Source organism: Myxine glutinosa, chromosome 13, assembly GCF_964187855.1.
Source record: "Myxine glutinosa chromosome 13, kmMyxGlut1.1, whole genome shotgun sequence".
In the NCBI taxonomy this organism is placed as follows: domain Eukaryota; kingdom Metazoa; phylum Chordata; class Myxini; order Myxiniformes; family Myxinidae; genus Myxine; species Myxine glutinosa.
In genome coordinates this window covers 13,313,448-13,335,135 of record NC_136273.1, presented here as the reverse complement: position 1 = coordinate 13,335,135, position 21,688 = coordinate 13,313,448, and positions in this window count along the sequence as shown.

Genomic DNA, 21,688 nt, shown 5'->3' with positions numbered 1-21,688 from the left:
GCCGAAATCACGTGTCACAGGTAAGTGATTTAGAACGCTGGAGAGGTGAGCCTTATGGCTTGCTGGCCCAAATAATCTCCCTGATGATGTCCAGCGTTCGCTTTAGTTCTATTCTCATATCTATTCAAACTGACTGACCCAACGGGTCATGGGTCGTCTAGTATATATATATATATATATATATATATATATATATATATATATATATATATATATATATATATATATATATATATATATATATATATATACTGTATATATATATATATATATATATATATATATATATATATATATATATATATATATATATATATATATATATATATATATATATATATATATATATATATATATATATATATATATATTGTTACTGATCGCGGTTTAGATGTTACTTTGCCGAGCGAAGGCTCCGCGACCAAACAGTTGTTCCCCGACTCACCCGATTCACCCAGAACTTTGGCCGTATCGCACCGCAGCTGCCCAATCTGGAAAACTCTAAAACGACGAAATGCAAAGAGGAAAAGGAATAAAACGAGAAGACGGACAGAAGAGTAATTGGATTTATTGTACACACAAGCAGAAAGAAAGCAGTCACGTTTATTTACAACACATAAGATGCAGGTGACACAGTGCAAATACTAGCTTATACAGACTTAATTAACCCAGGGACAGAACAAACAAAACAAACTCACGTACACAAGAAGGGTGGAAAGGCAGGAGGTGGATGGCTGGAGGGAGAGGAAGGTCCAAGGGGGTCCTGCAGCACGATCGGCGCGTTTAGCAGCCGCCGTTCCTTCACGGCCTTGCTCAAAACCGCCGTCCAGGCCCCAAGTGGCTGTTGGGTGTGGTTGCTGCTGTGGCCTCCGCTGCTTTCCCAGGACTTGTCTGACTCGTCTGGTCCAAACCCTCAACTCTTTCTTGGTCCACTCACTCCTCACCACCGACTCCTCACCGCAACCAACGCAACCACTGACCACCACCACCGACTCCTCACCGCAACCAACGCAACCAACTGACCACCGACTCCACTGACTGACTCTCTCACGCCACTTGCGCGCGCGCCTTTATAGCGCCTCCGGCGATCAAGCCGCCGGTCTTCAGGACACGCCCATTGGTGTGCTCACCTCGGCCCTGGTTGGTCATGCGACCCTCTGGCTCCGCCCTTGATGACGACGGGCGGGCACGCCCCTCTTCCCCGACCCGAGCACTTGTTCAATGGTGGTTTTGGAGGGGAGGTAATTGGCAATCGAGGCTCGGCAATGACGAAAGGGGATGCGAAAGGAAATGGAGATTTTGGGGATGGGAATGAAAGGGGATCTATTCTCTTTCACTGGTGCAATGGAGTACTTCAATTAATGGGAGACACAGCCTTACTCTAAAACACAGAATAAGATATAACTATCAAACAGGGGTATTCTATTATTGGCTGACGTGTATGCTTGTGGACTAATTATGGGATACCCTTTCACCTTTACACAGCTCCGGAGGCAGGGGGGCGCAGAATAAACAATAATAATAATAATAAAGCACACAATCAAAAAAAATATACAGTCCTCATATCCGCAACAATATATATATATATATATATATATATATATATATATATATATATATATATATATATATATATATATATATATATATATATATATATATCAAGTAATGAACGGCGGTTGGGAATTATATCCACGATATCCATTTTTCCGTTCTCCAACCTATAGCTTTGTCTTTAAAAACTCAACGTTTTAGCCAGCAACCCAGCGTGCGCTGAGCCTCCACTAGCCTTCATCAAGAGAAGTTCCCTTGTTCACCTCCTCCCAGATATACCTGGGGGGAGGGGTGGGCCTATTCTATCAATCAATCACAAAGCTGTGTTGCGAGACCTCGTGACCATGGACCCATGCTCGGCTTATGTTGCAAGTGTTTTGTGCGTGATTGAGCGGTGTATTGTGTTTTGTTGTCCGTGTTGCCCATGTCGGCTATGTCCCACTTTGTCATTGTCCTCCTCCACGCATCGGTGTCTCTCTGGTGTATTTATGCATTAGAGGTCCGTATGCCTGTGGTAACGCCACAGTCTCCTCTGTCAATGGTGCCCTCGTTTGGCCAGTGTGCCAGGCCTCCAGTATTCGCCTCCTGGCCCGGTTCGGGGATGCCGCCAGCACGTTCACATTGTCCCATAGAGGAATATGGCCCGCCCTTATTCCATGCTTGGCGATAGCAGATCTTTCTGGGTGATTACACTCAAAGGCCTTGTGGTGTTCATTAATGCGCTGGCCTAAGGTTCTTCCAGTCTCGCCTATGTATTCTCCACCACCAAGGGCAAGGAATATACCGTCCACCTTGAAGGGCAAAAGGAGAGAGATCAAGCATCTCAAATGGGTATTGAAAGCCAATGGCTACCCAGACCATCTCTGCCCAAAAAATGAAATGGTACTGGCAGCTCCAAGAATCCAGGACGTGCCACAGGAACCACCTAAGGGCTTCTGCGTGCTACCATTTGTGCCACGGGTATCTCAAAGGATTGGTAGGATTTTGAGACCAGTCGGGGTGAGGGTTAACTACCAACCTATATACACCTTGAGACATGCACTGACCAAGGTCAAAGACAAAAGACTGAAGAATGATTGCACAGGTGTGGTATACACCATTCCATGTGACTGTGGTGGAGAATACATAGGCGAGACTGGAAGAACCTTAGGCCAGCGCATTAATGAACACCACAAGGCCTTTGAGTGTAATCACCCAGAAAGATCTGCTATCGCCAAGCATGGAATAAGGGCGGGCCATATTCCTCTATGGGACAATGTGAACGTGCTGGCGGCATCCCCGAACCGGGCCAGGAGGCGAATACTGGAGGCCTGGCACACTGGCCAAACGAGGGCACCATTGGCAGAGGAGACTGTGGCGTTACCACAGGCATACGGACCTCTCATGCATAAATACACCAGAGAGACACCGATGCGTGGAGGAGGACAAAGACAAAGTGGGACATAGCCGACACAGGAAACACGGACAACAAAACACAATACACCGCTCAAACACGCACAAAACACTTGCATATATATAGATATATATTTATATATGTAGATATATATATATATGTAGATATATATATATATGTAGATATATATATACGTATATTGTTACGGACCGCGGATAAGGATGTTGGTTTGCCGAGCGGATGGCACCGCGGCCGAACAGTTACCCCAACTAACCCGATTCCCGAACGTTGGCCGGATCGCGCCACAGATATTCAATATGGAAAAGACTAAAGCGAAGGATGTGAAGAAGAAGAAAGACAAAGGGTAAGGAATAGAAATATAATTTATTTACTATTTACAACCAAAAGTAACCAAGGAAGAAGGAAAGATAAGAAAATAATTTACAGAAGATATTAGAGACACAGTGCAACGCTAGCTTACCTTCAGTCTTAATTAACCCAGAGACAGAACAAACAAGGACAGACTCACGCAGGGAATGATGATAGGACTGGCAGGAGGTGGATGGCTGGAGGGAGAGGAAGGTCCACGGATACTGCAGCACGATCGGCGCGTTTGGCAGCCGCCGTTCCTTCGCGGCCCCACTCAAAACTGCCGTCAAGGCCCCAAGCTGCTGTGTCTGAAGCTGCTGTGGCTGCTGCTGAAGCCGCCGCTGTTGCTGCTGTTGAAGCTGCCGCTGTTGCTGCTGTGGCTGCTGCTGCTGCTGCTGCTGCGTGGACGTCGCGTGTTTTCTCCAGGACTCGTCTGACTCGTCTCGTCCAACCACTCAACTCAACAACTCCACCACTCCCTTGCTTGCGCACGCGCTTTTATAGCGCCTCAGGTGATCAAGCCGCCGGCCTTCAGGACACGCCCATTGGTCAGCTCGCCTCGGCCCTGATTGGTCGGCACGGCCCTCTGGCTCCGCCCTTGATGACGATGGGCGGGCACGCCCTTCTTCCCTGAGCTGAGCACATGCTTAATGGCGGCTTTGGGGCGAAATCAACAACCCACAGCTGAAGCAAACCTGGCAAACTGCCCAGTGCAGTTGGCAATGGAGGCTTGGAGGGGATGTAGCTGGCAATTGAGGCTTGGCAATGGAAGTTTTGGGAGTGGGAATGGGGAATGAAGGGAATCTATCTTATTTCACTTGGTGCAATGGAGTGTCATCTTAATGGAAGACAAGGCCTTACCCTAATACACATAATAAAGATATAACTACCTACAAGGGGGGAAATCTATGATTGGCTAACGTGTATGCTTTATGGAATGAAATACAGGGAATGCCCTTTGACCTTTATACATAACTGGAGTAAGGAGGGTCCAGAATAAAGCAATAATAATAAAAAACACAATAAAAAAACACAATCCTCATATCCACAACACTGCACCCTCCTCCTCATAGGCACTCTCCCGGGCCTATAACTTTAACTTAGTGTGACACGTAGGTGTAGTTCCCTCTACCTTTAACCTGACCCTGAGTGCGACAGTTTTAAAACATAAATAAATATGTCCCGCTGCTCCATTGCACCCTGCCTAACAGACTCACGCCCACAGCTAACCGAATTGCGGAATGGGCTTCAAACTATACATGGACGGTGGGGAGCATTATTTACAATGACGTCACTTTATTTACAAAACTAACCCATGACATGTGATTGTTCTTTCTGGGGGGGGAGACAGTCTGCTCTGCATCAATGCACCATGAAAGCATCCAAAACGCACCAATTGGTACACAGTCACCATTGTTCATCAATAAAAATAAACCAACAACCCCTTACCCTGCTGGTGGTCTCTTGCTCTTCGGCTCCCTCTGCTGGCTATTACTATCTTGTTGTTGTCATCTTCCTTTGCTGGCGGCCTATTTGCAATAAAACTTGCACCCAACGTGTCCATTTTTATTTATTTATGGCCCACAGGGCCGACTAGTGTGGTTCACCTGTGGGGCATCGGTGCCCTGTGGCCAACGTCCACCAGCAAGATCTCGGGCCTTCATGGCCGGTTCCAGCAGAGGGGCCATGCCCCAACCCATGGGGTCCATAAGTGGTGCTCAGCCACAGACATGTGGTCCATAATGTGGTGCATCGATGCAGACAGCTGTGGTTGCGAGAGGTTCGGGCGCACAATGGCCGACTCACGCATGCTCCCCTCGGCGCCCAGTGGCGCACAGGTCCTCATGTGGGAGACAAAGGGGGGAAAGACAGATGAGCGAGGGGTAAGGTCACAAGGGTACACATCAATCAATCAAGGCAATGCAAGGCGAAGTGCGTACAGAGAGCGAAGTGAGAAAGCTCGTCCCTACCATACGTCACCCCCCCTGTCACCTACTCTACCCTTGCTCTTACCCCATATTTACAAAAATCTACACATTTACAAATCCGTCGCTACCGTCACGTCTTCCCCATATTTCCCCTACACCAAATTCGTTACCACAATCCCTCTAACCAAAATTTGCCATCACCCAATTCATCATCAATCCTCATAAGGAGGAAGAGATGGAATATTAGCACAATGTCACACCCACGTCATGATGTGTCTCACATTCCAAACATTTGCATCAAAATAATAAAACAACCTGGCATGGTGTGGAGGTACGTCATCCCAGGTGAGTGGATGTAGATGGTGCGAGGAGACTTCAATCCTAACTATCCTCTAAATGACTTTAACACACTTTACACTACCCGGGGTCTTTCCCTGCCAATCCATTGGCCAACTTACACTATGGGTTCTAAAAACCAATTCCCATTGACCAAACTGTGGTGCTTCTCAATTTGGGGTCTCACTCCCCCGATGCAACTCCCTGTGCCCTTGCACAATTTCAGGACTGGGGCGTGTTGCTCTCCCAGCAGGCAACCCACCTGCACACCTCCACCACTGCAGTTGCCACCCGAGCTTACCTAGCTCCTCACCCTAACCTATCTAATTGGGGAAGGCCCCTCCTGGCTCTGTCACCCCTTGGTGCCCTCTGGCACTGGGCTACCCGGGTCCGTCCTCCGGATCCTCGGGCCCCATCCACAACAACTCTACCGGCTCCCAGAGCCCACCTGCGGCCTCACCTGGCCGACATCCTCACAGTGGTGGAGTGCCCAAACCAACTACACACACTAACAGGCTACACGCCCAGCCATTTACACAACACTAATGCACCCATCCAAATGCCATTCTTTCACCCGCACCACAGATGCCAATATCCAACCACAATTTACCTATACCCTCTACCTAACACTTACACTACCCTCCCCAGGTATTCGTGATGGGGGTCCATCCTTCCCCCATTCACACCTTCGCACCATCCACTCCACTCCATAGTTTCCACCATACTCACTCCACGACCATCCATTCCAATACTCCATATACTCCACACCATTTATTCCACACAACCATTCTCCATACACCTGTCGTTGCACACCTGTGCAATCACACATGGTGCCACCTGCACCCTCCTTCCTTCCTGGACCATTTGGTCAACACAACACACATCACCATCACTCCCTCATACACTGCTCCATCCACCTGTCCCGTTGCACACCTGTGCAATCACACCTGTTCCTTACACACTTTTCACAATACACTTCTGAATACACCTCCAACACTCACACGGCATCATCTAATCTACCTGGTGCCCTGCTAACTTAGTGCTCCCCGTCTTCCCTTTAAACTAAGCACATACCACGTCATTATCATCCACACTAATCTACCTGCGTCCCCACTACAGGTATCATTGTCACTACCTAATCTTAACGTTACCTAAGGTCATCTTCTCTAGATCCCTATCATTATCCAAACCCTCCCGGGCTAGTTTTCACTGCCAACCCCATAACCTAGTGCTCCTTTGCCCCCAGTGTGAGAGATGGCAGAGTTGCCATCCCACCACATCGGGTATCTCCCACTACCAATTTGGCTCATCCAATTGCAACCAATCAAAAATTTTCCAATTACTGCCAATTCTATTCACTTTTCTAAATTTCGGATCAAAAACACTATCAGTATCATCATCATCGTCTGCTATATCCTAGGCTCGGTGCGTCATGACATCATTAAACTCGGCTTCGTAAAGCCGAGCAATGAATTCGGGTGGTTTGGTCGCCTGTAGTTGGATCCGTCCGGCATTCACGACTCTGGGGAGGAGGCATGCTCGGGCCGAGGTTCCACGCATCATCGCGGCTCGGTACCTTATGGTCCCGGGCCCGATGGCTGAGGCTCGCCCGGTCGGAACCCCGTCCCCGCCAGGGGGAACCGTCCGCTTCCTCCCACTCGCCCTTGAACCGGACCGGTCGCCTCGCCCGACAAGGCCCAGACTCGACCGTGCAGGGCGGGGCCAAGCCCGAATCGGCAACGACGCTTCGAAGAGAAGCGATGCAGCATTGATCCGCGCCGGGCCTGGCATCCAGCAAAGCGCACCGCGCCCCGAGTGCTCGCATCGGCTATCCGTCGCCCTAAACGCTGCCCCGTTCAACGTCGATGCTTTACTCGCATGCCCACACGCACACGCGACCCTTTTGACACTCACAAAACCCGGCGTTCCAACGCCGTCCGTACATTCCACACACTCCGTCCATTCCACCAACGCACTCCCTATTACACACCACACCTCTCGCGCACACTCGCCGTTCGCACACTCCCTTAACACACCTCGCGCACAGTCTTGCGCACTCTCCCCACTCGGTACGTACACCGTACCACTCACCATGGGCGTGCTCTCTTGCATCCACCCACTAATGCACTCAGATGGGCTCTCCCACACCCACGCCACGACCAACTCAGGTGTGCTTCCTCGCACACGTTCCACCACCACCTTACTCTCTGTGTCACACTCACCCTCGCACGTACACTCCGTATCGCTCTCACTCCCTGTGTCACACTCCGTACACCCCGACGTGCATTCTTGCTCGCACTCGGTATCACACTCGCGCTTCGTAACACGCTCACCCCTTGACGCACACTTTTTTTTCCACACGCGACCCTTCACCAACGCCCGGGTGCTTCCTCGATCCCAATCGCGCGACAATTCTCTTGTCGTCAAACATCCTCCTGCAAAATCTCCCCGCGCAATACACAGCACGACTCACCTGGGGGATTCCCTTCTCCACGCGCACCTGCAAATCTTTATAAGGATTAAGCACAGCATCGTGATGTGAGCACGGACTTTGTACAGTTTCCATTTCTCCCTTCAATTCCTGGGTTACCTCCGTCATCTCTTCAATTTTAACAATACCCGCTACTTTTGCCTTTTCGACCGCTGGCTTTATTAAAATTCCCTCTACTTCAGCGGTCGCCGGCTGCCCCATACCCCGGGTCACGATTTCTACACCTGTCATTGTACCCGCGCTTTCCTCCGCCTCGCTCAACCAGCGCTTCTCGACCCGCGTTACTTCCTCGTGCACCCCTGGGACCTGCTCGCTCAACCTGCGGTCTCTGTCCCTCTCCGCTTCCCTTACTTCATATGCGACTCTGTCCCTCGCCAGTCCCTCATTATCGGCCCTCATTTCGTTCGTTATTGCTTCAATTTGGTTTCCCAATCGCTCACCCATTTTTAGCATGAGGGCCTACATTTGTATCATAAAAAGGTTCAAATCCACCGGTGCTGCTATGGTCACGGGCGCCGCTAAATTTGGTGCCGCTGTAACCGCGTGCGCAAAGGCGCCATTTTGCGCACCCGTAACCTCGTGCGCGAGAGCGCCATTTTGCGCACCTGAAACCTCCTCAACCACCTCCTCATTGCCCTCCTCCATTTCTTCCCTCTGATCCTGGGTTACCCCTAACCCCTCCTCTAGTATCCCCACCGGCATCCGATCCCCTTGACTAGCCATGGCGCGATTTCAAAATTCGGGTTTTTCTTTAAAACAAATTTCAGCAGCTTGTAATTTTGAGCGCGTTAAGCGCGCTTCAGGTCCGACCCCGCTCCCGGCACCAATTGTTATGGCCAATAGTACAATTGGTGTCCCCAAAATTTGGGCTAAATAAATTTAGTCCCAGGTTCGAATCCCACTCCTGGCACAAATTGTTACGGACCGCGGATAAGGATGTTGGTTTGCCGAGCGGATGGCACCGTGGCCGAACAGTTACCCCGACTAACCCGATTCCCGAATGTTGGCCGGATCGCGCCACAGATATTCAATATGGAAAAGACTAAAGCGAAGGATGTGAAGAAGAAGAAAGACAAAGGGTAAGGAATACAAATATAATTTATTTACTATTTACAACCAAAAGTAACCAAGGAAGAAGGAAAGATAAGAAAATAATTTACAGAAGATATTAGAGACACAGTGCAACGCTAGCTTACCTACAGTCTTAATTAACCCAGGGACAGAACAAACAAGGACAGACTCACGTGGGGAATGATGATAGGACTGGCAGGAGGTGGATGGCTGGAGGGAGAGGAAGGTCCACGGATACTGCAGCACGATCGGCGCGTTTGGCAGCCGCCGTTCCTTCGCGGCCCCACTCAAAACTGCCGTCAAGGCCCCAAGCTGCTGTGTCTGAAGCTGCTGTGGCTGCTGCTGAAGCCGCCGCTGTTACTGCTGTTGAAGCTGCCACTGTTGCTGCTGTGGCTGCTGCTGCTGCTGCTGCTGCGTGGACGTCGTGTGTTTTCTCCAGGACTCGTCTGACTCGTCTCGTCCAACCACTCAACTCAACAACTCCACCACTCCCTTGCTTGCGCACGCGCTTTTATAGCGCCTCAGGCGATCAAGCCGCCGGCCTTCAGGACACGCCCATCGGTCAGCTCGCCTCGGCCCTGATTGGTCGGCACGGCCCTCTGGCTCCGCCCTTGATGACGATGGGCGGGCATGCCCTTCTTCCCCGAGCTGAGCACATGCTTAATGGTGGCTTTGGGGCGAAATCAACAACCCACAGCTGTAGCAAACCTGGCAAACTGCCCAGTGCAGTTGGCAATGGAGGCTTGGAGGGGATGTAGCTGGCAATTGAGGCTTGGCAATGGAAGTTTTGGGAGTGGGAATGGGGAATGAAGGGAATCTATCTTATTTCACTTGGTGCAATGGAGTGTCATCTTAATGGAAGACAAGGCCTTACCCTAATACACATAATAAAGATATAACTACCAACAAGGGGGGAAATCTATGATTGGCTAACGTGTATGCTTTATGGAATTAACTACGGGAATGCCCTTTGACCTTTATACATAACTGGAGTAAGGAGGGTCCAGAATAAAGCAATAATAATAAAAAACAATAAAAAAACACAATCCTCATATCCACAACAATATGTAGATATATATATATATGTAGATATATATATATATATATATGTATATATATATATATATATATATATATATATATATATATATATATATATATATATTGTTACGTGCTCCTCCACGTCCCCCTGGTCACGGTGTATGTCCGAGCCCCGAGAGGAGTCACGGCAGAAAAATCTGTTGTTCTGTGTCAGAAATCAATAGTGAAACCACACCAATGATTAATCAACCAACAAATATTGTATTAAAAAATTACACAAGAATAACGGTACAACAAATAGCAATCAAAAGTACACTCAATACATCTTCTGATGGTACCATCAACTAGCATAGGATAACTCACGGTGTTCCAAGTGAGTGGAAAAACCTTCCCCAATGCCTCTATATTCCCGTCCTCAAGACGAGGTTGACTCGCTCCAGCGATCGCTAGAACAATGTCCAATCGAGACCAGAATCCCGTGCGGATGGCAAGGGCAGTCGCACCGCCGAAGCAGCTCTCAGGCGTAGGCGGTCGAAGCGACGCAAAAAGTCACGTGGTCCAAAACCAAAAATAAACTCACGGCGGAATGGGAAATCCCAAAGGGCCCCTCCATATAGGAACGTTCCCGGTTCAGGCGGCGAACCACCACTTAAACTTCAAACTCAGCATTGCGCACACACATCCCTGACAGACGACAGGATGGTGAAAAAGCTGATGCGTAGCCAGGACCTTTTATTGAACAAAGCGCGAGTGTCAAAATGGCTGACGGCTCTCACTTGAGTCGACACGACCCGGCGATGATTCTTCAGAATCGCAACACCCAATCCTGACCATGCAGGTTTTTCAATCCCCCAGCGATAACACCTATCGCAGGAACTCCTTTCAAGGAAACTCAAAGTTCACTCGCGACTTTCGTTTGACAATGCTCGCTATGGAGCTGGAAGCGACTCGCTTCTTGTCCGACTTCACTCGCCACGCCCTCGCCTTCTTCTTCTTCCTCGTCTTCCGGTTCCCGATCCAGTTTCCTGTTTCTTTTAAAGTTAACCCTTTTACATTTTGATAATACTAATGGCCATTTCACTTAAACAATGATAATAATAATACAAAGAACCAGAAGTGTTTCCAGTGGATGAAAACCACAACAGCGGAAGTGACGAATCCGTAACACTTCCGCCCCTCAAGAAAGAAAGCTTGAACACAGCAAGAACTTTCTTTGCAGGCAAACTCTTTAAACAAACAAAAGTAAACTCACAACCCAAATCATCAACTCCCATGAGCAACAATAATCAACATTCCCCAAAAAATAAAGCAACAAAACTTCGAACAACCCACAGATTATCCCAAAGTTAATTCACTCTGGACAAAGCATCAGCAACGACATTGTCCCTGCCCTTTACATGCTCAATTTCCAAGTTGAACTCCTGCAAAGCCAAACTCCATCTCATCAACCTCTGATTTTTATTTTTAGTTTCTTTTGAATGAAGGTTGAGGGGTTGTGATCAAAAATCCAAAGTCAAGCAAATCTACAACACTTTTTCCGGGAAGCCGAGCTGAGAGCGAGGTTCTATGGTGGTTGGGTGGTGAGGCCTGGAAGTATTCACTACATGGACGCCTTTAGGAACGTGGCATTCATGGTTAATCCGTGTAGGTATCTTGGCTCGGCTGCTCCACAGCATTCAGTGCTTCAACTCTTCCTAACTTTCATAGTAATCATGGTTGGACCGCTTGACGCGGTAGTCACGTGAATAGCGGTCTCCTTCTCGGCCACTACCCTGATAATCATCCCTTCGGGAGCTGCCGTAACTCTGGGAGCCTCCATAGTAATCTCGACTGCGGCCACCACCCAACTATTACTCCCACCCCGGGAGCCATAGCCACCCCTGAATCTACCTCCACGTTTTCCTCCTCTGTAGCCCCCTTGACGCCTATGGCCTGCCTTCTCTACTGTGATGGTCCGACCATCCAAATCCTTGCCATTCAAATCCTTTTCTGCATCTTTGGCGTCCTTTGTGTTTTCAAATGTGACAAAGCCAAAGCCTCTTGACCTTTGCGTCTCCCTGTCTTTTATCAGCAGCACTTCCAAGAGTGGTCCATATTTGCCGAAGACAGAGTCCAGAACATCTTCCTTTGTGTTGAAGTTCAGTCCACCTACAAAGAGCTTGCCAACATTGCTTCCCTCCCTGACTTGTGTGTGCTGACACCTAGTTTCAGGGTACTTCCTCTTCTCTTCAGGGTGTTTCCTACCCATAGCACGAGTCGCGGTACAGGATGGAAAGGTACCCGGAATCTCCTGCTCTACCTGTGTGGTGTTATTTTCCATACGAGGCTTTTCAACAAACATCGGGGTACCAGAAACTTGACCACCGGCCAAATCAGTCCCGATAACAAAAGATACTCCCTCCACAGGAAGAGTGGCTTGTAAACCTACGGTGACCGGTCCTGACACCAAATCAGACTCCAAATGGATGACAGACATGAAGTGGAGCTTTAACACAGCCACCAACCCCCTGTAAATGAGCACTAACACCAGTTGCCGTCTTCTCTGACAATGGCAAAATGCCCTCAAGCATCAAAGATTGATGTGCTCCTGTGTCCCTCAACACCCTATCAGATCTCTCGTTCGTCAAGTCTCCATCCAGTGACACAAACCCCTCTGAAATAAATGGTTTGTAACCCTTTTGAGGGCGATTTCTCACATTTGCTAATGCATTCGGAGTTGTACTAGTCTGACTCCGCTCCTGATTTTTCCTTTCCAGGGCATAACAGTGGGACATCAAGTGTCCAGGTTTCTTGCAAAAAGCGCAAGTAGGCCCGGAGGAGAAACTCGTGGTTTGCCTCGAGCCCCCCGGAAGATAGGTCTGTCCTTGAACTGTAGTCTTCTGATCCCTAAAAGTCGCGGTATCAGATTTGTCCTCATAGTCCTCTCTAGGCTGCCCCCATGAATTTTCCTTCTCCGCACCGGATGTACCGTAACTCCACTGGCTGATTTTAGGCTTGAAGTTAGGTTTGTGGAACCCCATCCTGTGTGTCAAGGCATAGTCATCTGCCACGGTTGCTGCCTCATACAACTCTGGTCCCTTCTTTTCCTCCAGATGTACTTTAATGTCCTCGTGGACACTGTTTGAATTCCTCCACCAGGATCAATTGTCACAACAGTTTGAAGTCTTTCCCAACCCCTTTCGAATCACACCACTGAAACCTACATGGTTTCCTTCATTCTGGCAAACTCCACATGGGTCTCACTCTCCCTCTTCCTGGCATTCCGGAATTTTTGCCGGTAAGCTTCAGGGACCAATTCGTAGGCTTTGAGAATGGTTTTCTTCATTATCTCACAATCTGCACATTGGTCAATTGGTAGAGCCGAACAAATATATTGAGCTTTACCCACCAGAACACTTTGCACTAACATGGTCCAGGACTCCTCAGGCCATTTTAGCATTCGAGCCACTTTCTCAAAGTGTAAAAAAAACTTGGCTACCTCCTTTTCATTGAAGGGTGGAACAAGCCTCACATGCCTACCAACATCCCAGGTGTTCTGACTAGTTGTCGAACTAGCCGGCATGGATACGACTTCTCTCCGTTCTCCCATTAATTCCAGCTCCTTGAGTTTAACTGTCGTTGGAGGTATTGACTTATATAGGGTTGGTTTTCTAAGGCTTATATCAAAATATTAACTTATATCAAATAAGTCTTTTAAGGTGAAAGCGCGATGACGTCACCACGTCACGCGGCACGAATGCGCGCCTGTGTCGTTGGAGGTATTGACTTCTATAGGGTTGGTTTTCTAAGGCTTATATCAAAATATTAACATATCAAATAAGTCTTTTAAGGTGAAAGCGCGATGACGTCACACGGCCTTGCCTAGATGTAGGCCGCACCTCATTTTGTTGAATAAAGTGGTATTCGGGTGGTTCCGGTATTTGGGACTGCAGGGACGGAAAGTGCAGGTACGGGGTGCCAGTCACTCCCCAGCCGGCCCGCTCTAAAGGTTCGGATCGGGACACCGGGATTCATTCCTTTCGCCTGGTCGGCCCGGAGGTGGGGGTGCGGGGCCTGTCACGGAACGTCAAAACAAACGGCCTGCTGGGGCCGCCCAAAAGTCGGGCTTGAGGGGCGCGTCCACTAATGGAACGCCTCTCGCTTCCCAGATCGAGGGCCACGTGGTCAGGAGAACCTCGTCCCTTCTGGTTGCCTTGCCGTCCCACCGTGAGCGCTGGTCAGGGTGTACTTCAAGCTAAGCTTAAGTGTTAAGTGTTAAGTTCCTCCTTGCCCTCGCAAGGGAAAGGCTAGGGTCAAGCTCTTCCAAATTTCCAAACACTAGAAATCGGACGTCTCAAATTAATTAATTAATTTGTTAATACATCTCAGTCGCCCGCGACCTCTCCAGTGCGGGTGTCGAACCAGTTCATTCCCGGTGCGACCGGGCCGAGTATCGGCCCGACCGTGGCCGAAGCCGTTGAATCCGCCGTAGCACGCTAACGCGTAGGCTCGCGCGTCCCTGGTCCGCCGGGGCTCCGCGGGTGTCCTACCGTGCCTGGCGCCGCTATTCTCTCAAACTTCCGGGAGTCGGTGCCGGTGCCCGGGGACGGATTTCGCTGTCTAAACATGGTAGCGCTAGGCCAGTGCGACCGCCGGGACCCACGTGCACTCACAAGTTGTTCTGCGCGTGGGCGGCAGTATCAGACCGGGGCGCCCAAACGCTCCCCAGCTAAAGTTCATCCTGAAGCGCCCACATTGTGCGGACAAACCCCACCAAGTCGAGGGCCACGTGGTCAGGAGAACCTCGTTCCTTCTGGTCACACTGTGCCTATCGGCCGGCCTCGAAGACCGAAATTGTGTCGGTTACCGATCCTTCGGGTTCGGAACTATGCCACCCTAAAAATTGCAGCAATTAGGCAAGGTCGATGAGTACTGGGCACTTGTGCATTGTATATGTGTATTGGATGAGTATGCATTTTTGAGTCAGAGGTCAAGGGTGAGATATCCTGTTGTTGCAACCTGACCACCTTAGGTATGATGGAATGATATTATATGTTATAAAGGTAAATATTAAATTGAGTAAATTTGGGGCTAAGAAATAAATGGTGTTAGTTTGGATTTTTTATTGAGATTCATTGTGGGATTCAGTCTGCTTGGGAAAAAGGCAGGCAAAAATGAGCCTGTATGAAGAGCATGTGCAGACAGGGTTTTAAAGCATGTATTCAATTACAGCCCTACATTACCAGCTTTCCAGATTTAGCATGGGAGTAAAGGTCAAAGATGATAGGCTGAGTCAACCAACTGGGTGTTAATTCAACGGCCCGGCCGGGGCTTGTACTCGGCTGACTTGGGATTGCGGAATGCGTTGGACAAAAGGGAGATACTCAAGGTGATGGGCTGCCGTTGCCGTTTACAACAGAAATTAGGGCAGGAATGGGGAATTTGTTCAGAATACCGGCGATAACCCACCCGTGTCTATCCCTGTGTGAGTGTGTCCGCGCCTGTCTGGCTTTATTTCAGATTTATCATAGTTAAGTTTGAGGAAGTTGATTTGAAGCCAGGATTTTATTTCAGTGATGCAGTTTGTTAGGATAGAGTGGGAGCAGTGGAGGATTTGCAGTTATTGATGGAGATGAATTGGTGTCTGTTAGAGGTAAGATTTGACCCAAGAGAGGGCAGTGCCGGTGGTGTTAAAGGTGCGATTCCAAGGAGGGCTAATTGAGGGCTTTGAAGTGATTTACATCGGAATGCATCTCTTGGAGGACCACCAGCTGTTCAAGGGAGGAAAGGTGTGAAATAGTTACGTCATCTTCGCTGGAAAAATGGTTGGGAATGGGATGGCAGGATTGACGAGAGTGAGTCACAGTGGGTTAGAAAATTGACCAACATGAGAATTAGATCTATTTCAATAAATAGATCAGGTTATTTCCTTTTATTATTTGTTTATTGGGATATTGGGAATGTTCATAATAATATTGGGCAGCTATTGGTGCATGTGATGCTAGGAGAGGTATTAGAGGACATTGGATTGACTTTAAATTGAAATGAGAATTGAAAAGGTGGATTAGGAAAATGGTTTTGTTAAAATAATCAGAGGAATAATGGCAGTAGGTTTAGAAAGGTATTGAAAAGGTTCGTGCAATGTCATTTTGGGGGGGTAACCATGCTCCAGGTGGAGGGGCAGCCGGGATACAAATGGGGGTCGCCCAATTTAAGGATGTGGATGCGCACACACCTGGGGCAAGGCGTGTTCCTGAAGCTAGGTGTAAAGGTATTGGTAGGATAATGGAGAGGTTATCAAAGGAAGAATACCAGTTGAGGTATTTTGATATTTAACTACCAGCTGCTAATAACGTGAAGTATGGTATGAGTCAGTGGATGATTTGTTTACACAGGATGATTGTTGAGATGGGTTGAATAAAATTGTGCACTAAGGCAAGTATATGGGAAAATTGTGCTTCAGATTTTGAGACACTCCTGGGATGGAAGCAATATAGGATCATGTTTACAAATATGTGTTTACAAAAAATGATGGTTGCAATATAGGAAGACAACAAAGCAGGATGGAGAAAATGTGGTGAGTTTCTCCATTGACTGATCATGATTGGGGGGGAAATGGTTGTTATATCATGTATTATTAGATGCAGGGAAGACGATTGAGGGGAGGTTTTTTCGGAAATTGGTGAAAGTAAATATAGCATTTGAATTTCCAGACACGACACAGGGAATTGGGCTATGAATAGCCAACCATCTGAGAGCTGAAGTGAATTCTGCCAATAGGGTGACAATTTTTATTGGAAAACTATTTGTTTGCAGTCTTGGTTCATACGTAAGCTGGCAAAGAGATTATACCAGTCTGAGGAAGTTGTGTCCTTTGGATGGGAGCTGGAGCCTTGTTGGGTTGGGCTTGTGGCTTGCCATTGTCTGTCTGCCAGTTATGGTGGGCAGAGGGAAGAGGGAGTGGTACTGCTCTGACCTCCTGCTTGGCAGAAGGTAATTGCGGTTATTGGTGGTTTCACCCCTGTCTGTCTGTCCGATTTGTGTTCATGAAGTCCATGGAGCGAGCTCATGGGCCAAAATTGAGCTCTCGAGAGCTGAGGTGATTTTAACATTAGGATGCATCTCTCAAGGGACCCCTGGGTGGTCTCGAGAGCTGAGGTGTGGAATATGGTGATTTTGTCTTGTGGACAATCCGTGAATGGCTAGGCAGATGCGCCTGTAAAGGGAAAGTGTATTCACAACACGTCTGGGTTGTGTCTGAAGACATGGTTTTGGAGTAAGTGTGAATAATGTTTTGGGAAAGTGCGAAGATGATAAAGGAAAGTCGGATCAGATGGATTATTTGTCAATGACAAGTGACTTTGCAAGATTTGCTGAGAAGAAAAGGGAGAAGGTTGGTAAAAGTTGATGATAAAGGCAGGGAATAAGAGAAAGTGGTTGTGGAATGTTGTTTTTGTGATAAGAAGGTGATACAAGGGGTTGGCTTGCCCTGGGGGGACCAATGAATGTAAAGTTGTGAATTTCGTTTAACAACATTGCGTTAGATTGCTACAGGCAGATTGACCCCAATCGAAGAGGTGATTGGGTGCTGGTGCAGATTGGATCACGGCTCTGCAGACCAGGTGAACAGAACTCCACCAGCCAGTGACCAGGTGCTCGTGGAGCACCTCACCCACAAGGACCAAGGTGGACGGGACCGTTCCAGGTTCTCCTGACCACACCAACAGCGGTGTTTTGTGAGGGCAAGTCATCCTGGGTACACGCCACGCATTGTAAGTTGGCCCTCCCTGCACCCACGGTCACTGAAGTCCCACCGACCACACCCATCGTCACACAGGATGGGGCAGGAGCTGCACCAACCGATATGCCATAGACATATAGGAATAATTACACTTGCACTGCTATGTTTAAAACACCTCGCCAGCACTGCGCCCACCACGCCACACCTCAAGTGGGCAGACATGGTGACATATGTTGAAGGATTATATGACAACCTAACCTCTAAGTCACACGTCCACTATCAAAGCGCTACCTGGGGCCAGCCACCATGCGTCACACACATAGTGACACCACGGGCCCCAATAGTGGTAAGGAAGAGGACAGAGAGAAAGGAAAAGGCCAACATTGTAAGGTCCGGGATAGCAGCCTGGTTCCAGGGATGGACGGGAATCGTAGTAAAATGGCTGTTGACAGGCCTGGCCATAATCGTAGGAATCGTACTCACCCTGGTTATAATAAAGGCCTTGATCATGGTGTGTGTGAGAAAATGTTTCACAGGATGGACCACACCAACTGCTGCTACCGAGATGGTCCTCTCGCTACATGGAAAGGACCCAAAGGCCTTCGGCGAACTGGCCAATTCTGTCACTTCGTGGCAAGATTCGAACACCCACGACTGGAATCATCGACCTAGACGACTCATGGCAGGAGGATATGGCTTTCTACGACTCCTGGCATGGCACCAATGACCACGCCGATCCTGACTGGAATTCCTTTGATTTTAGTAGTAAAGGTTCTTTTAAGAGCTATTATGCAAACAGCGAGGATGAAAAGACGAATGAATGTCCAGGGGTACCACCATTTGTAAAGAACATTTTTGGATTACCCCCTCTGTACAAGTCACCCGACACCACTGATACTGACGCTGATTCAGACAATGAGAAGGAGATTTGTGATGATGGATGTCACCTTCTCTTCCACAGAGCAATCACATGTACAAGGCTTGATGGCATTGGACGTGGATCGTTTGCCCTGATTCGTGAGGATCGCACCTGCATAAGGAGGGCCCCTCATCAGGCCGGCGACTGGGTCGCACCTACGCCGTGTCGAGGGTGCATTCAGAACCCGGCCGGGCGGCAGCTGTCTTCTAACCAGGGGTCTTCGTCGCGAATTATGGCTAACAATTATGCGTTAAATGTCAGACGGCCACAACCAGGGGCCGGTATCCCTCCCAGAGCATGCGTGACGCATTGCGCGCTTGGCATGTGATTGGGGGGCACTGGCTCGCTGGGGTTGATACATTGTCTTTTTTGAGGTGTTGTCTCAAAGACAAAAGGGAGAAATATGTCGGGCAGAGCATGGGAGGCATGGGGGGCACACCACGTGACACAGAGCACCTGAAATATATATTTAATTGTCTCTTTCTTTTGCTTGCTTCAAAAAAGCTAAATTGAACTGCAAAACATGTTGTCGTCCCACGGCTCGGTCAGATCCAGCCTGGGAGACGTTTTTTCAGCATCTACTAAAGCGAGAAAAGTTATGGGAATAGTTGTCATTTAATTCTTGTTTGCCTTCAAATTAACGTCGAGCAGAGTATGATGTAATATGTATCCTTTGATCTTTGTGTGCCTGGCTTAATATGTTTCACTGCCAAATGTAACACAAGGGAACTTGTTTATGGGAACGCATCCCTGGGCCTTGTAAGCCCAGCTTGTTTAGAATTAGAGCCTGAGAAATATCTTACTTTCACACATCTGTGCCTTCAAACTTAATCTCTCTTGTCTGAGGTCATTACTTCAGTGCAGCGTTTTTTCTGTTATTTCATCTGTATAACAAATTGTCTTTTGCTGAGTTTTTAGTGCGGCTCGGATTCGCACTCTCTTGTGTGACAAGGCTCTGCGATTTCAAGTCGTGCCCCACAATTGTGTTTGCTCGATTATTAATTGCTGCTTCAAAGGTGCCTCTTCTTGAGTTCCAAGGGGGGGGGGGGGGGTTGGGGGGGCTCCCGTCATATATATATATATATATATATATATATATATATATATATATATATATATATATATATATATATATATATATACATACACACACACACTCACGTGAAAAAGTAATTACACCCCATGTAAAGTTTTGACTTTTTCAACATATTTCAACATACAGCTATTTGATCTTCATTTCAACAATATTGATAGATAAAGGTGATATAATATAACAAATATCATGAAACATTTACATTTTGTAGTCCATTGAATAATTTATAAAAACATAAATGCAAATTTTGCATGTGGAAAAAGTAAGTACACCCTTGGCTCGAATAGGTCGTATTGCTCCCTTTGTCAGAAACAACCTCAAGTCGGCATTTCTTATAACTGTCTACCAGTCTGTGACATCGACTGGGAGAAATTTTTGCCCATTCCTCCATGCAGAATTATTTCAGCTGTGCGATGTTTGAGGGGTTTCTTGCATGCACAGCTCGTTTCAAATCCCCCCACAACATCTCGATGGGATTTAGATCCGGCTTTGACCTGGCCATTCAAGAACCCTCCATTTCTTTCTTTTCAGCCTTTCCTTGGTGGATTTACTGGTATGTTTAGAGTCATTGTACTGTTGCAAGGTCCACCTTCGGTTGAGCTTCAACTTTCCGACATATGGCCTCCCATTATCCTCAAGCACCCTCTGGTACAATGAAGAATTCATAGTGGATTCTCAGATGGTGAGCTGCCCAGGCCCTGATGCAGCAAAGCTGCCCCAAACCATAATATTTCCACCACCATGCTTTACAGTTGGTATCAGTTTCTTGTGGTCAAATGCTGTCTTTGGTTTTCGCCAAACATGTCTTCTGGTACTGTGGCCAAATAGCTCTACCTTTGACTCATCTGTCCAGAGCACATTGTTCCAGAAGTGCTGGTCTTTGCCTATGTGTTCATTGGCAAACATTAGTTTTGCCCTGATGTTCTTTCTGGACAGCAAAGGTTTCCTCCTGGCACACCTCCCATGTAGATAAAATTTGTGCAGCCTCTTTCTAATGGTAGACTCGTGCACTTTGACATCAACAGTGGCAAGAGCTACCTGTAGGTCCCGTGATGACATTCTGGGGTTCTTAGAGACTTCTTTCAGCATCTTGCGGTCTGCACTCAGGCTGAACTTGCTGGGGAGGCCTGGCCTGAACAAGTTGGCCGTTGTTTGGAATCTTCTCCACTTGGAGATGATCTTCCAGAAAGTCAAATGATTGATTTCAAATTGTTTGGGGATGTTTTTAAATCCTTTCCCAGACTCATAGGCATCTATAACCTTTTTTCTGAAGGCCTCAGAGAGCTCTTTTGATCTAGGCATGGTGATGCCGCACACTTCAACAACAAAGAGCAAACCAAACTAAATGTCTGAGGTTTAAATAAGACATGTTCCTCCAAGATCCTCTCTAATGATGTTCTAATAATTTGCACCTGAGCTGGTGCACCTGATTCTAATTTTAGGTATTTGAAGTAGTGATAAATGTAGGGGTGTACTTACTTTTTCCACATTCGAAATTTGCATTTATGTTTATTTAAATTATACAATGGACTACAAAATGTAAATGTTTCATGATATTTGTTGTATTATATCACCTTTATCTATCAATATTGTTGAAATGAAGATCAAATAGCTGTATGTTGAAATATGTTGAAAAAGCCAAAACTTTACATGGGGTGTACTTACTTTTTCAGGTGACTGTACATACACACACATATGTGTCGTGGGTTTAATCCCTTTCCCAGGAATAAGCACCTTGTTAAACTCGAACAGTGTACAAGAGGTTCATTATAG